The 20,720-nt window shown below is 47.6% G+C and overlaps 1 pseudogene; it reads right to left on the bottom strand.

Annotated features, from left to right (window-relative positions):
- Window positions 1-19,141: 19,141 nt before the first annotated feature.
- Window positions 19,142-20,388, bottom strand: LOC120242728 (annotated as a pseudogene).
- Between the last annotated feature and the right edge of the window lie 332 nt (window positions 20,389-20,720).

The following is a 20,720-nucleotide window of genomic DNA, read 5'->3' as shown; positions in this document are numbered from 1 at the left end:
ATGACAATGAATTTGATATCCAAAGGGAGATTCTGAAGACTTAAGTGCCTTTTTGTTCAGTAGTAAGCTCCATTCCCACCGTGGGGCTTGAACTCACGACCCCCGAGATCAAGAATTGCACGCTCTCCCGACGGAGCCGGCAGAATGAACTCTCTAGAGCTTTCCTTTCCAGACCTTATCCAAATACAGAAGGACTTTTTATGTAATAATAGGGGTATAGTATACATATAACTTGTATATTGCTTATTTTACCTAATATTATATCAAATGCAATTTATATGTTACCAAATGGTTCCTATGCATACGAAAAGTAGCGCTCACTGGGGCGCCTGGGTGGCTCAGTCGTTTAAGTGTCTGACTTTAGCTCAGGTTGAGTCCTGCGTTGGGGTTGGCACTTACCGTGGGGAGCCTGCTTCGGATTCTGATCTCCCTCTCTCTCTGCCCTTCCCCCTACTCTCTCAAAAATAAATAAATAATAAAAAATAAAAGTAGCTATCACTTTCCCATTCCCCCCTCTTTATGTAAACAGTATGTTCATTATTGAACATTGTAGAAAGATCAGGAATCCATGAATAGGAAAATGAGGCATCAACGATCACACTACCTAGAGATGACCAGCATCTCTAGGTTAGAAAATACTCCTTTCTGGTTTTTTGTGCATGTTTGATGTAACATCCTGTATTAGGTAACTTTAGAAAACATCAAAACTACCCCAAGTCTCTGCAGCTAAAATCAAGACTTTATTATCTCACGGTCTCTGAGGGTCAGGAATCCGGGAGGAACTGAGTTGGGTGTATCTGGCTCAGATTCTCTCAAAAGGCTGCACTCAAGGGGTTCGTTGAAACTATACTCATCTCAAGGCTCAACTGGGGCCGGGGGGATCCACTAGGAAGCTGACTTTCTGGCTGTTGGCAGGCCTTAGGTCTACACTGGCTGCCATCTGTGGACATCAGTTCTTCGCTACTTGGGATCCCCTTAGAGCTGCTCATGCTACGGCAGCTGGCTTCTCCTGAGCGAGGAGGGAAGGCGGAAGCAGAGAGATGGAGAGTCTCCAGTATGGAAGGCACAATCAAAAGCACGCCACGCCACCTGTGTCGTTTGTTACAAGCCAGTCACCAAATCTCGCGTGTATCTAAAGGAAGGGATTCTTTTTTTTTTTTTTTTAATATTTTTATTTATTTCTAGGAGAGAGAGAGAGAGAGAGACAGTGTGAGCAGGCGAGGGTCAGAGAGAGAGGGAGATACAGACTCTGAAGTAGGCTCCAGGCTCTGAGCTGGCAATCAGCACAGAGCCCGACGCGGGGCTCGAACCCACGAACCGCGAGATCATGACCTGAGCGAAAGTCGGACGCTTAACCGACTAAGCCACCCAGGCGCCCCTAAAGGAAGGGATTCTAAAGGGTGTGAGAGCCAGATGGGAATCCCTGGGGGTCATGTAAGAGGCTGCGCACCGACAGCTTATACAAAAGCTTATACAAAACATTATTTCTTTGGGGCGCCTGGGTGGCTTAGTCGGTTAAGCGTCCGACTTTCGCTTAGGTCATGATCTCGCGGTTCGTGGGTTCGAGCCCCGCGTCGGGCTCTGTGCTGACTGCCAGCTCAGGGCCTGGAGCCTGTTTCAGTCTGTGACTCCCTCTCTCTCTGACCCTGCCCTGCTCACGCTGTCTCTCTCTCTCTCCTAGAAATAAATAAAACACTTAAAAAACAAACAAACAAACAAAAAACATTATTTCGTAACCTGCTGGCTTTTTGTTCACTTGAGATACAGTCCACAGACCACAAGATTTACCATTGACCAATTTCAGGGTGTACAATTCGTGATGTCTGATATAGTCACATGGTTGTGGAAACCCTACCAGAATGTTTTCTTTTAAACACAAATATTTTTTATTTTTTTAAATTTATTTTTCTTAATGTTTCATTTATTTCTGAGAGAGAGAGACAGCGTGAATAGGGGAGGGTCAGAGAGAGAGGGAGACACAGAATCTGAAACAGGCTCCAGGCTCTGAGCTAGCTGTCAGCACAGAGCCCGACGCGGGGCTCGAACCCACGCACCGTGAGATCATGACCTGAGCTGAAGTTGGACGCTTCACTGGCTGAGCCACCCAGACGCCCCCCAAAAAAACTTTTAAAATGTTTATTTATTTATGAGAGAGAGAGAGACAGACAGAGTGTGAATGGAAGAAGGGCAGAGAGAAAGGGAGACACAGAATCGAAAGCAGGCTCCAGGCCCTGAGATGTCAGCACAGAGCCCAAAGCGGGACTTGAACTCACGAACCAGGGCTTGGATTCCCGAACCACGAGATCATGACCTGAGCTGAAGTCAGATGCTTAACCGACTGAGCCACCTGGGCGCCCCTCGGGAATGCATTTTTTAAAGAGTTCTAGCTCTATTCTTCTTCGTCTGGGAGCTGCCACACCGCACGGGACTGAAGGTGGGTCTGGGGGAAATTAAAACGTCATAAAACACTGTTCTTACTGACACTCATCTTTATTCTTGAATACGTGCTCTTCAGGTTGTTTCAAGCTTTTGGCTAATTTCCACACTCCTCAAAAAGTTGATTTTGTGGGCGCCTTGGTGGCTCAATCGGTTGAGTGTCCGACTTCGGCTCAGGTCATGGTCTCGCAGTTTGTGGGTTCGAGCCCCGCGTCGGGCTCTGTGCTGACAGCTCAGAGCCTGGAGCTGCTTCCGATTCTGTGTCTCCCTCTCTCTCTGACCCTCCCCTGCTCATGCTCTCTCTCTCTCAGAAATAAATAAAACATTAAAAAAATTTTTAAAGAAAGTTGATTTTGATCACTTCTGCCTGTTTTCTGGTCGATTTCAGGGAGGGAACAATTTTTTGAGTCCTTACGTTGCCATTTGCGCTGATCTCACTCACACCTACTTTTTTTTTTTAACTTGAAAATGAAGCCTGAACTTTTTCGAATGACTAATTATTCTGAAGTATGATGTCCTCGTGACTGCATTGCATCCCACTCTATGAACAAATGATTGTTTCCTTAAGAACCACCTCCCAACTCCTGGACATCAGACGGTGGGAACCTCCAGGGACACGCTGGGACTCCCAGGATCCACCTGTCTCCACCTCTTCCCAGATCTCTGTTCAGTGAATGTCCACTGGTAGCTTGAATTGAGCCACGGCAGAAATGCTAACATCACAGAAACCGGCAAAAGTGCAAAAGGTTTCCCTCTACCCCCAGCCGGCTGCTAAACACTTAAGTGCACATCCCTGGGTGCAGACGCAAAGCAGAAAGCCGTATTAGGACCGCATTTTATTCATCTGTGTATCCCTAAGACTCCGCCGAAGGCCCAGCACCCTGTAACGGATCCTAATTTTTTGTTCTTTTGTGTACGTGCTTTTCAACACAGAGTCCCAATTCGAGGACTATTTTATGCTCTTACTTGATTCAGCATAACTTCAAAGCTTATTATACATTGACACATCATTGACATGATTTTAATGGCTGCAATTCTCCTTTGAATGAATGAATCATTATGTCGTTAATCCCTCCCACGTTGGTTTATTATTAGGTTATTTCCAATGTTTCACAGTGACGGACATCTCTGTGTAATGACTGTTTTGTATCGTGTTAGAACTCCTTTACATTTGGAACAGGTCACCTTGTCAAAAAAAAACCAAAAAACAAAACTGGGGCGCCCGGGCGGCTCAGTCGGTAGAGCATGCAACTCTTAATCTTTGGATTGTGAGTTTGAGCCCCACTTTGGGTATAGAGATTACTGAAAAAAATATAATCTTTAAAAAAATAAATAAGCGGGGCGCCTGGGTGGCTCAGTCGGTCAAGTGTCACACTTCGGCTCAGGTCATGATCTCGCGGTCCGCGGTTCGAGCCCCGGCTCTGTGCTGACAGCTCAGAGCCTGGAGCCTGCTTCCGATTCTGTGTCTCCGTCTCTCTCTCTCTGCCCCTCCCCCTCTCGTGTTCTGTCTCAAAAATAAATAAACATTAAAAAAAAACCCCACTGAGATGAAGTAAAAACCACACATGACCTCCTAGATCATTAGTTCTTTTATACAGCAACTGTGTTTTCTAGTCTAAACTTAAATCTCTACCTGTACCAGAAATTTTGCTACCGTGTTTGTCTTCTTTTTCGTTTTTATATGCCAGGAGCTAAAAGGGATTGGCCTTGACCTTGCTCAGCTGTGTAAACAAAGGCAGGTGAGACCCGGCCGTGACTCAGGCCACTTGAGTCTCTGCAAAAACATACTGAATGCGTTAAAATACCTATCATTACAGAAATGCGGGGCCATGGGTGGTAAATCAGAGACTGTGGAGGCAGGGCGGGGAGAGGCACTGGCGGTGGTGCGTGAGCAAAGAGGAAGCAGTGATCACTCTGCATCCATCAGCCCACTCTTCGTGCGGGACACACGTGGACATTTTTAAAACTCTTATTTAAGTTTTTATTTAAATTCTCACATGAACACTTTACTCTTTTTTAAGTTTATTTATTTATTTTGAGAGAGAGAGAGAGAGAAAGAGACAGAGAACTGAGTGGGTTAGGGGCAGAGAGAGAGAGATGGGGGCCCAAGCAGCACGGAGTCCGACACGGGGCTCGAACCCAGGAACCATGAGATCATGACCTGAGCCGAAATCAAGAGTCGGACGCTTAACCGACTGAGCCACCCAGGCGCCTCCTCACCTGAACACTTTAAAGTTTAATCATTGTCTATTTCTTTTAAGGTAGAGTAGAAAAATATGAAATAAAGCCATTTTCGTGGGCAATATTTCTTCAGGACATGTTTAAAGTTTGTTTATTTGTTTTGAGAGAAAGAGAGAGAGAGCATGAGCAGGGGAGGGGCAAAGAGAGAAGGGGAGAGAGGGAATCCAAGCAGGTTCTGCATCGTCAGCTCGGACCCCGGCGTGGGGACTGAACTCTCGGACGGTGAGATCATGACCTGAGCCAAAGTCAAAAGTTGGATGCTGAACTGACCAAGCCCCCCAGGCGGCCGACTTCAGGACGTGTTTAAACGGCAAACCGGGGGCGCCTGGGTGGCTTAGTCGGTTAAGCGTCCGACTTTTGCTTAGGTCATGATCTCGCGGTTCGTGGGTTCGAGCCCCGCGTCGGGCTCTGTGCTGACTGCCAGCTCAGAGCCTGGAGCCTGTTTCAGTCTGTGACTCCCTCTCTCTCTGACCCTCCCCTGCTCACGCTGTCTCTCTCTCTCTCCTAGAAATAAATAAAAACATTAAAAAAATAAATAAATAAACGGCAAACCGATCACGGGGACTTCCTAGGTAAGTGAGACCCGAGCACGGAAACCACGCAGGTGGTGTGGCAGGTCCCGGGTTTTGGAAAACGCGCCTCGTGACACCGTGGCAGTCGCTCGTCTGTTGCTCCCGCTTCAGAGTGGGAAGCGAGGGTCAGAGACTAGAAAGGGCCTGGCCGGGTGACGTGGCTGCAGTGCTCAGCGACACCGTTGGCCACTGTCTTCTTCGCCCCGCTCGCACCCCCACTTCGTTTGTCATATCCAGGCTCCGAGAGGCCCCAGCAGGGAGCACTTCGGAGAAGCGAAAACTCGCCGGCCCACTTCCCCCCGGAGCGTGTTGTCCATCAGGCCCCAGCTCCCCTCGGACACACAGCTCCCCCTGGTCTGTGGACTACGGTCTACGCTCTAGGGAGATGGCGAAGGGCCGGGATGCTGCCTGAGCACAGGCTGCGAGTCCCTGTCCAAAGCCGACGACTCCCGAGGCCCCAGGACTCAGGGTCAGCGCTGGGGAGGCGGCACGTGGAGGAGGGAGACCCCAGCCGGCACCCCCGCCCCCGGGGTCCAGCGGCCATCGGTGTGCGTCTAGGCGACAGACTAGGGCCGACGGCAGGGAGGGAGAAGGTCTTTGTGGGCATCACTGCGGCCCCGCCCCCACCTCTGTTGTGTGTCGCGGATCTAAAAACAGTTTGAGGGCCCCGGCTCTAACGTCGTCTCGGCCTCGGGCTTGGGATTTTATGTATTTATTCGTTTTGAGAGGGAGACAGAGCGCGACCAAGGGGGAAGGGGTGGACACAGGGAGCACTCCAAGCAGGCTCTGCACCACCAGCGCAGAGGACGAGGGGCTCGAACCCACGAACCGCGAGACCATCATTTTGTTCTATGAACTCTAGACGGTATCTAAGTTCCAAGTCTGTCAGATACGGCTAATCCGGCGTCTACCCTTCCCTTTGCCTCGGCCTCCCTGGATCTGTGATTTTAACTCGACACTGGAGAGTGCTTACGTTTTCTTTGGTAACCAAAATTGTCTTCCTTGCTGAGTAGACTTTAAAAAAATTTTTTTTTAATGTTTATTTATTGAGAGAGAGATCAAGCATGAGTGGGGGAGGGGGAGAAAGAGAGAGGGAGGCAGAGGATCCCAAGCAGGCTCGGTGCTGTCAGTGAAAAGCCCAGCGCGGGGCTGGAACCGTGAATTGTGAGGTCGTGATCTGAGCCGAAGTCGTGTGCTCAACAGACTGAGCCGCCCAGGGGCCCCACAGGTTGACTTTTAAAGTTGAAAAGTCTCGGGGTGCCTGGGTGGCTTAGTCGGTTAAGCGTCCGACTTTCACTTAGGTCATGATCTCGCGGTTCGTGGGTTCGAGCCCCGCGTCGGGCTCTGTGCTGACTGCCGGCTCAGAGCCTGGAGCCGATTTCAGAGTCTGTATCTCCCTCTCTCTGACCCTCCCCTGCTCGCGCTATCTGTCTCTCTCTCTCTCTCCTAGAAATAAATAAAAATATTTAAAAAAAAAATAAAGTTGAAAAGTCACTACTGCTCATAGGACTAGAACTCTATAAACACCATTACCTGCACGACCACACAGTACCCTGTGGTTACATTTCCTTTCTTGGGCAGCCTTTGACTTTTCTTGTATTCGACTACTTTTAGGGGCGCCTGGCTGGCTCGGTCCACGGAGCATGCGACTCTTGATCATGAGTCACATGAGTCATGGGTTCAAGCCCCAATTTGGCATAGGTTTGCTTAAAAAATAAAGTAAAATAAAATAAAAGCTTTAAAACAGGGCAATAAAAATCAACTACTTCACCTTAACGGTAGTTTAAAGGTCTTCCTTTTTTTTGTTTACAATGACCATATGGTAATTCGTCTGTAGATTTAAATTTTTTTAATTAAAAGTTTTATTGTAGTGGAAAATAGGCAACGTAGCGTTTGCCTCCTTGACCATTTCTGAGTATTTCATCCGGTGGCATTAGGCCCATTCACACTGTTCGGCAACTGTCCGTCCACAGGGCTGGTTCACCATTCCATGCTCTGTAGCCATTAAAAAATAACTCCCCATGGGGCGCCTGGGGGGCTCAGTCGGTTAAGCATCTGACTTCGGCTCAGGCCATGATCTCACGGTTCGTGGGTTCGAGCCCCGCATCGGGCTCTGTGCTGACGGCTCAGAGCCTGGAGCCTGCTTCAGATTCTGTGTCTCCCTCTCTCTCTGACTCTCCCCTGCTCACGCTGTCTCTCTCTCTCTCTCTCTCTGAAATAAATAAAACATTAAAAAAAATACCTCCCCATTCTCCTCTCCCCAGCCCTTTGTCGCTACCATTCTAACACTGTCTTCTACAAATTTGACTATTCCAGGAACCTCACATAAATGGAATCGTATGAGAGGGAGCAAAATACGCGACCCCAAATAGGTCACTTTGGTGCCTGGATTATTTTGGGCTGGAGGCAATCAGGACCTGCAGTTGCCAGGAAGACTTTTACTTCTTCCTTAACCACCTAAAGAAATTTAGAATTGGGTCCTGGCCCGAGAGAGAGAGAGAGAGAGAGAGAGAGAGAGAGAGTGAGCGAGCTGTTACCAAAGGTGACTAATTTTTATCTGAAGCCTCGGTCGCTTGACTTGTCTGTGGAATCTCATTGTCTTTGTGGGGCCTCCCACATGTACGTAATTAAATTTGTTTTCCTTTTTCTTTTTTAAATGTTTAATTTATTTTTGAGACAGAGAGACAGAGCGTGAGCAGGGCAGGGTCAGAGGGAGAGGGAGATACAGAATCCAAAGACAGGCTCCAGGCTCTGAGCTGTCAGCACAGAGCCCGACGCGGGGCTCGAACCCACGAACCGTGAGATCATGACCTGAGCCAAAGTCAGGCGCTTAACGGACTGAGCCCCCCAGGGGCCCCTACATTTGTTTTTCTCCTGTTCATCTGTCTTATATCAGTTTCCCAGGCAAGACTCCCCCCCGCCCCCGGGCAGTCAGCACGGTCGGCAGGGTGAACGACCAGCGGAAGGTGCTTGCTTTGGGAGGGGGCCGGGGCCCCTGACAAGCTGGCAGGGAGGAAGAATTGTTACCGCTCCCGTCTCCCACGTCTCTGCTACAGACACTGGTGGAAGAGAGAGTGGGGACTCTTTTCTTCCCCCCTTTGCTGCTTTTCTAAACGAAGAGAAGCGGGAGAAAATAGGTGTGCAACTAGGTCCTTGGATTTAGGGCCTCGGGTGAGGATTTGCTAGGAGTCCTCTTGACGCTTTTTGCTGATCACTTTCCTCCCAGAGATGGTCGCGGTTTTCCTTTGTCTCCGTTGCGTCCTTTGTCAGGAGGGCCCAGGGAAGAAGGTGGGCGTGGGCCCCATCAGGGAGCCCGTGGTCCTGCCCAGGCCCGTGCTCGCTTAGACACGCGCCGCTGTGGGTTAATGTTCACAGGAGGTAAAGGCCGTTGCTAAGGGACATCTGGGAAGCCACAGCCGCAAAGCTGGTGGGCACGGGTCTGGCACGGAGAAGCTGTTCGGGCGATCATCACCTAACTCGGAGACTCACTCACGTGTGAGGGTGCGCTGGCCACCGAACAGGTGAGGCTGACCGCGGGGCACCTGCCAACCTCAAGAAGACCTCCGTGTGATGAGGCACCACGCAAGCCACCGCACAGTCCCCAACCCTGAGGCACACCCGTCCTGCGTGTGAGTTTGGCTCTGAGAGGCCCGAGGCTTAGCTAGAGCTGTTAATGTGCATGTACGAAAAGTTGGATGAGGGTTCCCTTCTGTCCCGTTCTAGGTCTTGGGAGCTTGGCTTTATGAACAGTGAGAATATTCTAGAGAATGCACGCACCGGTTTGCATCTGGTGGATGGCCACAGGCTGTGGATCTCAAAAGCAGAATTCTCTTTGCCCAACTGTGCCAGTTTTCAGGGGAATTTGTCATGAGGGGTCCCGTCCATAAGGGGCCTTTGTTTTCTCAATCTCTGTTGTCACTAGGTTCGCCGGACAGAAACGTGAGTGTACCCCATTTGCGGCTAGATCATTTTCAGGCCAATATGGGGAGTGAGTTGTTTTGGACCTTGTTAGGGCTGTGTTTTTTATACTCTTCTTTGGAAATACCTCGAGTTCATGGTTAAGTCACAAAAAGACTTCTTGGTTTGAGCTGCTACTGAAATTAATATAACATCCTATTTGTCAATGGAGCCTGTGAACTGGCTATATTTAAAAGAAAAAAAAAAAAGGTGTTTTAGAGAGCTGTTATCCTAAACAAGTATCTTATTGGTACCCTATACAAAGACTAAATTAAAAAGAAGACACAACAAATTATAATGGCTGGCTTTAGGGACTCCCTTAACAAGATGAAAGAACACAAATTAGACTTAAAACAAAAATTAAATCCAATGTGAATTCCTTAAAAATTTTTTTAATGTTTGTTTATTTTTGAGAGAGAGAGAGAGAGAGAGTATAGACAGGGGAGGGGCAGAGAGAGAGGGAGACATAGAATCCGAAACAGGCTCCAGGCTCTGAGCTGTGAACACAGAGCCTGACGTGGGGCTTGAACACACGAGCTGGGAGATCACGACCTGAGCCGAAGTCGGACGCTTAACCAACTGAGCCATCCAGGCGCCCCGAATTCCTCTTCTTAAAATCTTAAAATCCAGCCCTGTCTGCCTGTTTTGACTTCCTTTTCCATACAAGATTTACAGAGAACGCTCTGACCTGACCTTTAGGGCCTTGGTACATAGGTGGTAACTGATTTAAGTGCTAAAACTCAGGAAGTGAAGTTAGTAGAAGCACCTTGGACAGGGAATGGGGCTTGGTTTGCTAAGCTCTACAATCAGGCTCTGCCAGCATCGGGCTTTCCTGTCAATGTCCTTTACAAATATATTCTAGACCCCACCCCCCATCCAAAGAATTCCTGTCCCCTAGATGGCGGAAGTTAAAATTTCACCTTGTCCTTTCCTTCGCAGACCCCGACCTGTTGGTTTTCAATCTGTTCACTCCCAGGAATAGCTGGCGCCTTCTCACTCGCCTGGTTCTGTGTCCTAGGAACTCGGCTCGGCTGTCCGCCTGCCTGGAACAGACAGGTTGTCGCTTCCTTCCTTTGGCTACTTTTGGGAGTGACTCCAGGTCTCGGGAAGGTGACATCCTTTGCACCCTCCTGGGGACCCCTCTCACATCCAAGGGAGGAATCTGTCTAATACTGCCAGAAACATTTACTGTTTGTCCTGGCCGAAAACTGACGCGATACCCGGCGTACCTCGGAGATACTGCAGGCGGGTCCCGACCACCACAATAAGGCGCATCTCGTAATCCAGTCAGATGAATTTTTTGTTTCCCAGTGAATGTAAACACACTTCAGTCTATTAAATGTCCATTATGTCTAAAAAAGAAAAAAAAAACAACCCAGCAATGCACAGGGCGTGCCTGGCCGGCTCAGTCCGTACGGCATGCAACTCTTGATCTCGGGGTGCTGAGTTCAAAACCCTGTGTTGGACGTGGAGCCTACTTAAAATAAATAAAAATTAAAAAAATAAAAGAACAATGTATGCACTTAATTTTAAAAATACTTCAGTGCTGAAATATGTTAACCATCACGTGAGCTTTCAGGGAGTCACAGTCGTATTGTTAGCGCAGGGTCTGGACTGGACGTTGACGGGCTGCTGTCTGCCCAGGGTGGGGGCCGGCACGGCCGCGTGGCTGTGGCACGTTCTTAAACTAAGGCAACAACGGAGTCTGCGGCACTGACTGACCCCCGTCATGAACCATTTCTCCCTGGCACGTGATGCTGTTTAACAGCACTTTACCCGCAGCGACCTTCTTTCAAAATGGGAGCCCAGCCCTCAAACCCTTCTGCTGTTCTGTCAACTAAGTTGATGTAATACGCTGGGTCCCATGGTGCCATTTCAACCGGCTTCACGGCATCCCCAGCGGGAACGGGAAGCCACTTCCTCAGTCATCCAGAAGCAAGTCTTCAGCTGTTCAAGTTTGATCACGAATTGCGGCCATTCAGTCCCAGCTTCAGGCTTCTGGTTCAGGGTCTCGTACTGTTTCCAGCACGTCGGCGGTGACCTCGCCCCCCAACGTCCCCTTTGAGGGGTGGACTCAACTTCTTCCAAACTTCTGTTCACGTTGATATTTTGGCTGCTTCCCGTGAATCTCGAATATTCCCAATAGCATCTAGAGTGGTGAATCCCTTCCAGAAAGTTTTCAATGGGCTTTGCCCAGCTCCATCCGAGGAATCGGAATCTATGGCAACTCTAGCTTTACACAACGTATTTCTTAAATAAAAAGACTTTGAGGTTGAAATCACCCCTTGGTCCCTGTGCTGCAGAATGGACGCTATGGGAGCAGACGTGAAAACGTTCATCTCCAACATCTTCAGAGCTCTCGGGGGAGCAGATGCATCGCTAATGAACAGTGATATTTGCGAAGGAATCTTTTTTTCTGAGCGCCACGTCTCAATAGTGGGTCTAAAATATTCAGTCAACCATGTTGTAAACAAGTGTGCTGTCATTCCGGCCTTGCTGTTCCAGTTAAAGGGCACAGGCAGGGTAGATGCGGCATGACTGTGACGGGCCCTGGGGTTTTCTGCGTGGTAAGCGAGCACCGGCTCAACTTAACCTCACCAGCTGCATTAGCCCCTAACTGGAGACCCGGCCTGTCCCGTGAAGCTTTGAAGCCAGGCATTGACTTTTCTCCTCTAGCTAAGAAAGTTCTAGACGGCCTCTTCTTCCAACAGAAGGCTGATTCGTCTGCACTGGAAATCTGTTTAGTGGATCCACCTTCGTTAATGAGCTCAGCGAGACCTTCTGGGGAACGTGCTGCAGCTTCTCCATCAGCACCTGCTACTTCCCCTCGCACTTCTCTTATGGAGACGGCTTCTCTCCTTAAACCTCCTGAACCCGCCTCTGCTGGCTTCACACTTACTTCTGCAGCCCCCCCCCCCCCCACCTCTCCCAGGCTTCACAGAATTGAAGAGAGTCGGGGCCTTGGTCTGGATTAGGTTTTGGTTTAAGAGAATGTTGTGGCTGGTTTGACCTTTTATCCAGACCATTAAAACCTTCTCCATATCAAAATAAGGATGTTTTGCTTTCTTATATTCATAGATTTGCTGGGGAAGCACTTTTAATTTCCTTCCAGACGTTTCTTTTGCATTCACAGCTTGGCTAACCTTAGCATAAGAGGCCTAGCTTCCAGCCTCTAGCGTGGCTTTCAACATGCCTTAATCATTAAGCTTCATCATTACTAGCTTTTGATAGATTTACAATGAGAGACATGTGACTCTTTCACTTGAACACTTAGGGGCCATTATAGGTTTATGAATTGACCTAATTTCAGTTTTATTGCGCCTCAGGGAATAAGGAGGTCAGACAAGAGGGAGAGATGGGGGGCGGGGGGTATGGCTGGTTGGTGGGACAGTCAGAACACAAATAACACTCAGCTTTGTGGGGTCCCCTAAACAATTCCACCAGTGACACCATAGATTATTGATCACAGAGCACCATGAGCAAATACAATGCGACAGTGTGACGTATTTTGAGAATCACCAAAGTGTAACACAGAGACATGGAGTGGGCAAATGGAGCCGATAGGCTTTCTCAAGGCACAATCGCCATGAATCTTCGATCTGTAAACACCGCAGTAGCTGCAAAGCATAATAAAGTGAAGCACAATAAAATGAGGCATGGCTGTACGTAAAAGGAGGACTTTTTTTTTTATATTTTTATTTATTTATTTATTTATTTTTTAAAATTTTTTTTTAATGTTTTATTTATTTCTAGGAGAGAGAGAGAGAGAGACAGCGTGAGCAGGGAGGGTCAGAGAGAGAGGGAGTCACAGACTGAAACAGGCTCCAGGCTCCGAGCTGGCAGTCAGCACAGAGCGCGACGCGGGGCTCGAACCCACGAACCGCGAGATCATGACCTAAGCGAAAGTCGGACGCTTAACCGACTAAGCCACCCAGGCGCCCCAGGACTTTTTTTTTTTAGGCCTCTCCTAAGCTAGAATAAAATTATGTACCCAGAGTGGAGGGAAAACATTCTAGGGGTGCCTGGGTGGCTCAGTTAGTGAAGCATCTGACTCATGAATTTAAAAAAAATTGTTTTAATGTTTATTTATTTTTGAGAGAGAGAGAGAGCACACAAGTGGGGAAGGGGCAGAGAGAGAGGGAGACACAGAATCCAAAGCAGGTTCCAGGCTCCGACCTGTCAGCACAGAGCCCAACATAGGGCCTGAACCCCTGAACCAGAAGATCATGACTTGAGCCGAAGTCAGACACTTAACCGATTGAGCCACCCAGGCGCCCTGGCATCTGACTCTTGGCTTTGGCTCAGGTCATGATCTCGTGGTTCGTGAGATCAATCCTCACATCAGGCTCTGCGCCGACAGTGTGGAGTCTACTTGGGATTCTCTCTCTCTCTCTCTCTCTCTCTCTCTGCCTCTCCCTGGCTCGTGCACGTGCTCTCTGTCTCTCTCTCTCTCAAAAGAAATAATAAATAAATAAAACTTAAAAAAACATTATAATATAGATGTATGGGTGTGTCAGTCCTTTCCCATCCAGGCTATAAACCAATTCTTTGAGGAACTGAAAAGGACTGTCCTTATCTTACAAATCTTTGCAGAACAAGAAATACAGCTCGAAAGGCAGTTCAAACTCTACCTATTCCTTTTACCACCTCTGAAACCCAAGTACAGCAAAAATTCTGACCTTTGGAAGCCAAAGTTCTTGAAAGAACTTGCATTAAGATTACTTGTCAAGAACAAATACAAATTTTGGGGCGCCTGGGTGGCTCAGTGTGCCAAGCATCCAACTTCAGCTCAGGTCATGATCTCGCGGTTCGTGGGTTCGAGCCCCGCGTCGGGCTCTGTGCTGACAGCTCAGAGCCTGGAGCTGCTTCAGATTCTCTGTCTCCCTCTCTCTCTCTCTCTGCCCCTCCCCTGCTCACACTCTCTCTCTCTCAAAAATAAACATTAAAAAAATTTTTTTTAGAAAGAATACAAATCTTAAATGTCTTCTAAAAGGCTTTAACCATCTGAGTAGATACACTTAAAACTTATTTCAGTTGTTATTTTATAGCTAGTGAATTTTGCATTATCATACCTCTTTCATGGCTACAATTTTAAAGTGAAACTATAAGTTCTCTGTATTTGTCTGTAATTTAATTTAATTTAATTTAATTTGAGAGAGAGAGAGAGAGAATATGTATGTGCAGGGGAGAAGAGCAGAGGGCAGAGGGAGAGAGAGAATTGTAAGCAGGCTCCACACTCAGCATGAGCCCTATGCGGGGCTCAATCCCATGAGCCTGGGATCATGACCTGAGCCACAACGAAGAGTCTTGTTACTCAACTGACTGAACCACCCAGGTGCCCCGTCTGTATTTTTATATGTGTCTACATATGTATACTGTAGATTTGCAGCATTTTATCTCCGTGAATGGTATTGCCAAAATTAATCTGTAAAAGAACTTTATTTAGTTGGCTTCCAGAAAACTAAGTGCTTATAGTTCTCAGAACTATAACAGAGAGTAACCCAAATGCTTGCTTGCTTGATTGGTTTACAATGTTTGTTTATTTATTCTGAGAAAGAGAGTACATGTGCAAGTGGGGGAGGGGCAGAGAGAGGGAGAGGAGGAGACTTCCCAGCAGGCTCTGCACTGTCAGCGTGGAGCCTGACACAGGGCTTGATGCCACAAAATTGTGAGCTCCTGACCTGGGCCCAAATCCAGATCTGGTCGCTTGAACAACGGAGCCACCCAGGACTCCTGGGAAAATATTGATGGTCTTAAAGCCAGTTTAGGTTTGTTGGTTTCATCTAAATAGGCCTATCTTCACAGCTGTCAGCATAAAATATGACTCCTATTCTACCTAGGTTTACCAAAACTCAAATAAGCTCGTGTCAGCTCCATTACAGAACTTCTCAGCAAGACAGATAACTGACGATGATGACTAGCTGTTTACTACCTTGTGAAACCTTCCTAACTAATCTAAACATAATTGTTAAGAACAAGTGAATTACATAGGTATAAGATAAATATGTATACATAAACTTTCCAACAATATTTGTGTTTTATGGCATGTCTATTTAAATAGTTCTCCCAAATCTTGTTGGTAACTTAAAACTTCAGAGGTTTTGCTATGTTAAACTAAATGATGTATAGCCATTACCTATCTAGATCATTTTCAAATAAGAAAATATCAAATATTTGTTAATTGTCTCTCCTGCCTATAAAAGCCATCCATTTTGTACGTATCCTTGGATGCTGCTCTACTCACGAATTTTGCCAATTAGATGTTTAAATTGTATTCAGCAGAGTTTGTGAAAATTTTTTTTACATTTATTTATTTTTGAGAGACCGAGAGAGACAGAGCATACGAGGGGGAGGGGCAGCGAGAGAGGGAGACACAGAATCCGCAGCAGGCTCCAGGCTCTGAGCTGTCAGCACAGAGCTTGACGCGGAGTTCGAACCCACGAACCGTGAGATCATGACCTGAGCCGAAGTTGGATGCTTGAGCGACAGAGCCACCCAGGTGCCCCTCAGCTGAGTTTTTAAAATAGTACTAGAGAGGAGCTAGAGATATTTGGGTCTTTGGTAAACATGTCTGCATCACGTTGAGATTATACTGTGAAAAAGCATATGTTTTTCTAGGGGCACCTGGGTGGCTCAGTCGGTTGGGCGTCCACCTTCAGCTCAGGTCATGATCTTATGGTTCTTGGGTTCGAGCCCTGCATTGGGCTCTGTGCTGACAGCTCGGAGCCCGGCTCTTGCTTCGGATTCTGCATCTCCCTCTCTCTCTGCCCCTCCCCTACTCACACTCTGTCTCTCTCTCTCAAAAAAAAATACAGAAAACATTTAAGAAAATAAATAAATAAATAAATAAATAAACATTAAAAGAAAAGAAGCATATGTTTCTTTTGATGAAATGTTTGAAATATACTCATAAATTTGCCAAACAAAAGAATGCTAACATAATACAATTCACTGTTGCTTACTCTTAGTTTTCACTAAAAATTAAGATTTCTAAGGGCTAAGAATTCCAAATTTCTTTTTTTAATCTTTATATTTGAGAGAGAAAGAGACAGAGAGCGACTGAGTGTGAGTGGGGGAAGGGAAGGGAGAGAGGGAAACACAGGATGTGAGGCAGCTCCAGGTTCTGAGCTGTCAGCACAGAGCCCAACATGGGGCTCAAACTCACAAACTGTGAGATCATGATCTGAGCCAAAGTCCGACATTTAACTGAGCCACTGAGGCACCCAACCTCAAGATTTTAGAATCTCAAGGGTGCCTGGGTGGCTCAGTCGTTTGAGCGTCTGACTTCGGCTCAGGTCATGATCTTGCAACTCGTGGGTTTGAGCCCTGTGTCGGGCTCTAGGCTGACAGCTAGCTCAGAGCCTGGAGCCTGTCTCAGATTCTGTGTCTCCCTCTCGCTCTGGCCCTCCCCTGCTCACGCTGTCTCTCTCTCTCTCAAAAATAAATAAAGTATTTAAAAAAAAAGATTTTAGAAACTCAGTATGAGATTCCTTTTTTAATTTTTATTCTTTTAAGGTTATTTATTAATTTTGAGAGAGAGAGAGTGCACATGAGCTGGAGAGGGGCAGAGAGACAGGGAGAGAGAGAATCCCAAGCAGGCTCCACACCATCGGCATGAAGCCTGGCATAGCGTTCAATATTACAGAGCTGTGAGATCATGAGCTGAGCTGAAACACAAGTCACTTAACTGACTGAGCCATACAGGCGCCCCCAATCTGAGGTTCCTCGTGAAAAGTTCCAGCAAAGTAGATTCAAAGAGCCTATCTAATCAATCACTATTCTTGATGCACTTATATAAACAATCAGGCCAAGCTGACTGGCACTGGACTTGATTTGCAGATGAGTTGGTCTGGCCGGGATTATCTTTGATACAAACAGGGGTGACTGTAGAGAGGAAAATTATGTCTCATTAATACACCTTTGTGGATACCAAATTCCACTGCTGTTAACTGTCTTCGAGATTTTGTTTTCTACCTGTAAACTGGACTAGATCCTAATGTTTTCTAGTTTTCTCCAATATTTGGCTACAACTCTCCAAACTAATGTTTCCCGCATTTCTCCTACCCTTCGGACACTGGAATCCTGGAGAACTAAAACTGCCCTTTTTCTAAAGCCATGCAAGCTAAAGTCAGACAACTTGATATAAGCTTCAGAGAAATCACCAGGATCGCTCACGTAGGCACCACCTTCCCGCGTGCTGCGCGTGGGGCCTCGGAAAGACCGCCAGGCACGTGCGACCTCCAAACCGGAGAAGTCTGTCAGACTGCCTCCATCTGAAGGCATTTTGAGCAACGCATCTAGAAATCGTCCTGACTCACCGCCTTCAGAACTCAGAACCGGGGATGATAATCGGCCCCAATGACTGATCATTGTTTTTCTTTTGTTTCCATAGAAATGCCTCCTCTTAAATACCCAACTGCCTGCACCACAGTTCTCCCTCATCACCTAAAAGAATTTAGATAGGAGGCCTGGCCCAGAAAGAGCGCTATCATCAGAGATAAATTTTCATTTGAAAGACCTACGTGTTTGGCAGGGCAAACATCTAATTGCCATTCGTTCTTCTTATTGTCCTGTCAACCTGTGTTGGTTTTTTTTTTTTAATGTTTATTTACTTCTTTTTTAAAAAATTTTTAAAAACATTTTTATTCATTATTGAGAGACAGAGAGACAGAGCATGAGCCTGGGAGGGACAGAGAGAGAGGGAGACACAGAATCTGAAGGAGACTCCAGGCTCTGAGCTGTCAGCACAGAGCCTGATGTGGGGCTCGAGTTCACAAACCTGAGCCGAAGTCGGATGGTTAACCAACTGAGCCACCCAGGAGCTCCGATGTTTGTTTATCTCGGAGAGAGACAGAGTGTGAATGGGGGAGGCGCAGAGAAAGAGAGGGAGACGCAGAATTCTAAGCAGGCTCCAGGCTCCCAGGTGTCAGCACAGAGCCCGACGCAGGGCTCGAACCCAGGGACTGCGAGATCATGACCTGAGCTGAAGTCGGATGCTCAACTGACTAAGCCACCCCGGTGCCCCAACCTGTTAAAACAGGTGATGAGCACTGAGTCATGTATAGAATTTTTTTAACCTTTATTTTTGAGAGAGAAAGTGCGAGCGGGGCAGGGCAAAGAGAGAGGGGAACAGAGGATCCAAAGCAGGCTCTGCGCTGACAGCAGCAAGCCTGATGCAGGGCTCGAACTCAGAAACCAAGAGATCACTTAAAAAAAAAATTTTTTTTTTTTAAATTTCTGACAGAAAGAGAGAGAGCGTGAGCAGGGGAGGGTCAGAGAGAGGGAGACACAGAATCTGAAGCGGGCTCCGGGCTCCAAATTAGCTGTCAGCGCAGAGCCCAACGCGGGCCTCGAACCCACCAACTGTGAGATCATGACCTGAGCCGGTCGGACGCACAACTGACTGAGCCACCCAGGCGCCCTATAATGTATAGAATTTTTGAATCACTATATCGTACTCCTGAAACTAACATCACTGTATATTAATTATACTTGAATAAAAAACATTTTTAAAGATACACAGATGTTTTGCTAAGAAAGATAAACTGGAATATGTATTCCTTTGGGGCACTTCCCCAATCATATCTCTCTGAGGGGCTGGAATACTCCTTTTTGTTTTTGAAAACATTTTTCACGTCTATGAAAGAGAGAGAGAGAGAGAGGAACAAGGCATGGACGGCAGAGGTGCAAGAGACACACACACACACACACACACACACACACACACACACACACACAGAATTGGAAGCAGGCTCCGGGCTCTGAGCTGTCAGCACAGAGCCCGACATGGGGCCCAAACCCACAAGCCACGAGACCATGACCTGAGCTGAAGTCAGACGCTCAACCCACTGAGTCCCTGGAATACTCTTAACCATTTCTTTGAAGGGAACTGTGGTTCATTAAAGATGGAGCATTCAAAGGGGCCTCCTTGTTTTTCACAAAGGCATTTTTAGATGCTTTGTGAAGTCTTCATTTGTTACTTCCGTTCTATGATGTCTCAAGGTCATCAGATTACTTCCCGTGCAGATTGCCTTAACGTCACCACCAAGGAGGCCATCGTTAGCTGTGAGCAAGTCGTCGAGGGGTCGCAGCAGTCTGCGTCATCCTGCTCTCATGAATCCTACTTCTTAGCCCTTTCATTGGTCAGAGGGAACTGGCTCTCCCTGTTAACGCGGCCCTATCTGATAACTGCTGGATCCACATTTCCTACTAGGCTTGTGGCCATGGTAATTCGCCTGTCTCCCCTTGAATCATATCCATCCAACTGGTCCCATAGTTCCGATAACGCTTGCGGACTTCCTCTCCCACCACCAGAAGTCGAGTAATATTGTTTTTGTCCTAAGAGCATCAATTTCATCAGTACAAATGATGGATGGTGCATGCTCCTCAGCAACTGGAAACAATTCTTGTACGAGTTTGGGCCCATCACCTAGGGGCTTCTAGACAATTCAGAGCCAGCTACTCTCAAGAAAGTGGCTGGTAAGGTGTGGTTTGCTAGTGCTCTGGCTAGTAAGGCTTTACCTGTGCCAGGTGAACCATAAAGAATAGGGGCACCTGGGTGGCTCGGTCGGTTAAGCATCCGACTTTGGCTCAAGTCATGATCTTGCAGTTCATGAGTTCGAGCCCCGTGTCGGGCTCTGGAGGGCAGAGTCTAGAGCCTGCTATGGATTCTGTGTCTCCCTCTCTCTCTGTTCTTCCCCACTTGTACTCTGTTTTTCTGTCTCTCAAAAATAAATAAAGATTAAAAAAATTTTTTTAAATGACTCTCTCGGGGGCTTCACACCCATTTTCAAAGATAATATTCAGGATGAGCAAGAGGAAACTTACAAATACCTTAATTTCCCGGATTTGGTTGTCCAGCCTCCCAGTAACAGCATGGGTCTCCTGGAGGAATCGTCACCTCCATTGCTGTGACCAGGAGAGCCACGCCCGCCATACATGGTGCTTGAGCAGGACCAGGCAGCTGGGCTCCAGCAGACTGTGTTCCACAAACGACAGAACGCTGATTTCATATCCTGAGCCCAGAGATGTAGACACAACGGCACGTCTTTGACCATCAATGACCTCTTCCAAGGCTCTACCAACGTTGGGGTCCCCCTCCGGTCATCCGCTTTGATTTTTCCTCCTCTTGCTTTTCTCCCAAAGGCTGCATTCGTTCCTGATTCTTCCTTTTTAAAAACATTTTTATTTATTGAGGCGCCTGGGAGGCTCAGTCGGTGAAGCGTCCCACGCTGGCCCAAGTCGTGAGCTCACCGTTCGGGAGTTTGAGCCCCGCGTCGGGCTCTGCGCCGACAGCTCAGACCCTGCTTGGGATCCCCTGTCCCCCTCTCTCCGCCCCTCCCCCACTTGCCCACTTCCTCTCCCTCCATCCAAAATAAATTAACATTTTTAAAAACAGCCAGGGCGGAGTGTCTCCGCTTGTCTCGGCCCTGGAGCAGATCAGCCGCCACCCACGCTGCACAACTGGGAGACGGAGCTGCGGACCCACCCGACGACCCGCACGAGGGGCCACGG

The sequence above is a fragment of the Hyaena hyaena genome, unplaced genomic scaffold, assembly GCF_003009895.1.
Source record: "Hyaena hyaena isolate Hyena2069 unplaced genomic scaffold, ASM300989v1 scaffold_316, whole genome shotgun sequence".
Lineage (NCBI taxonomy): Eukaryota > Metazoa > Chordata > Mammalia > Carnivora > Hyaenidae > Hyaena > Hyaena hyaena.
The sequence above is the reverse complement of the archived record's forward strand: the minus strand, read 5'-3'. Positions and strand labels throughout refer to the sequence as shown.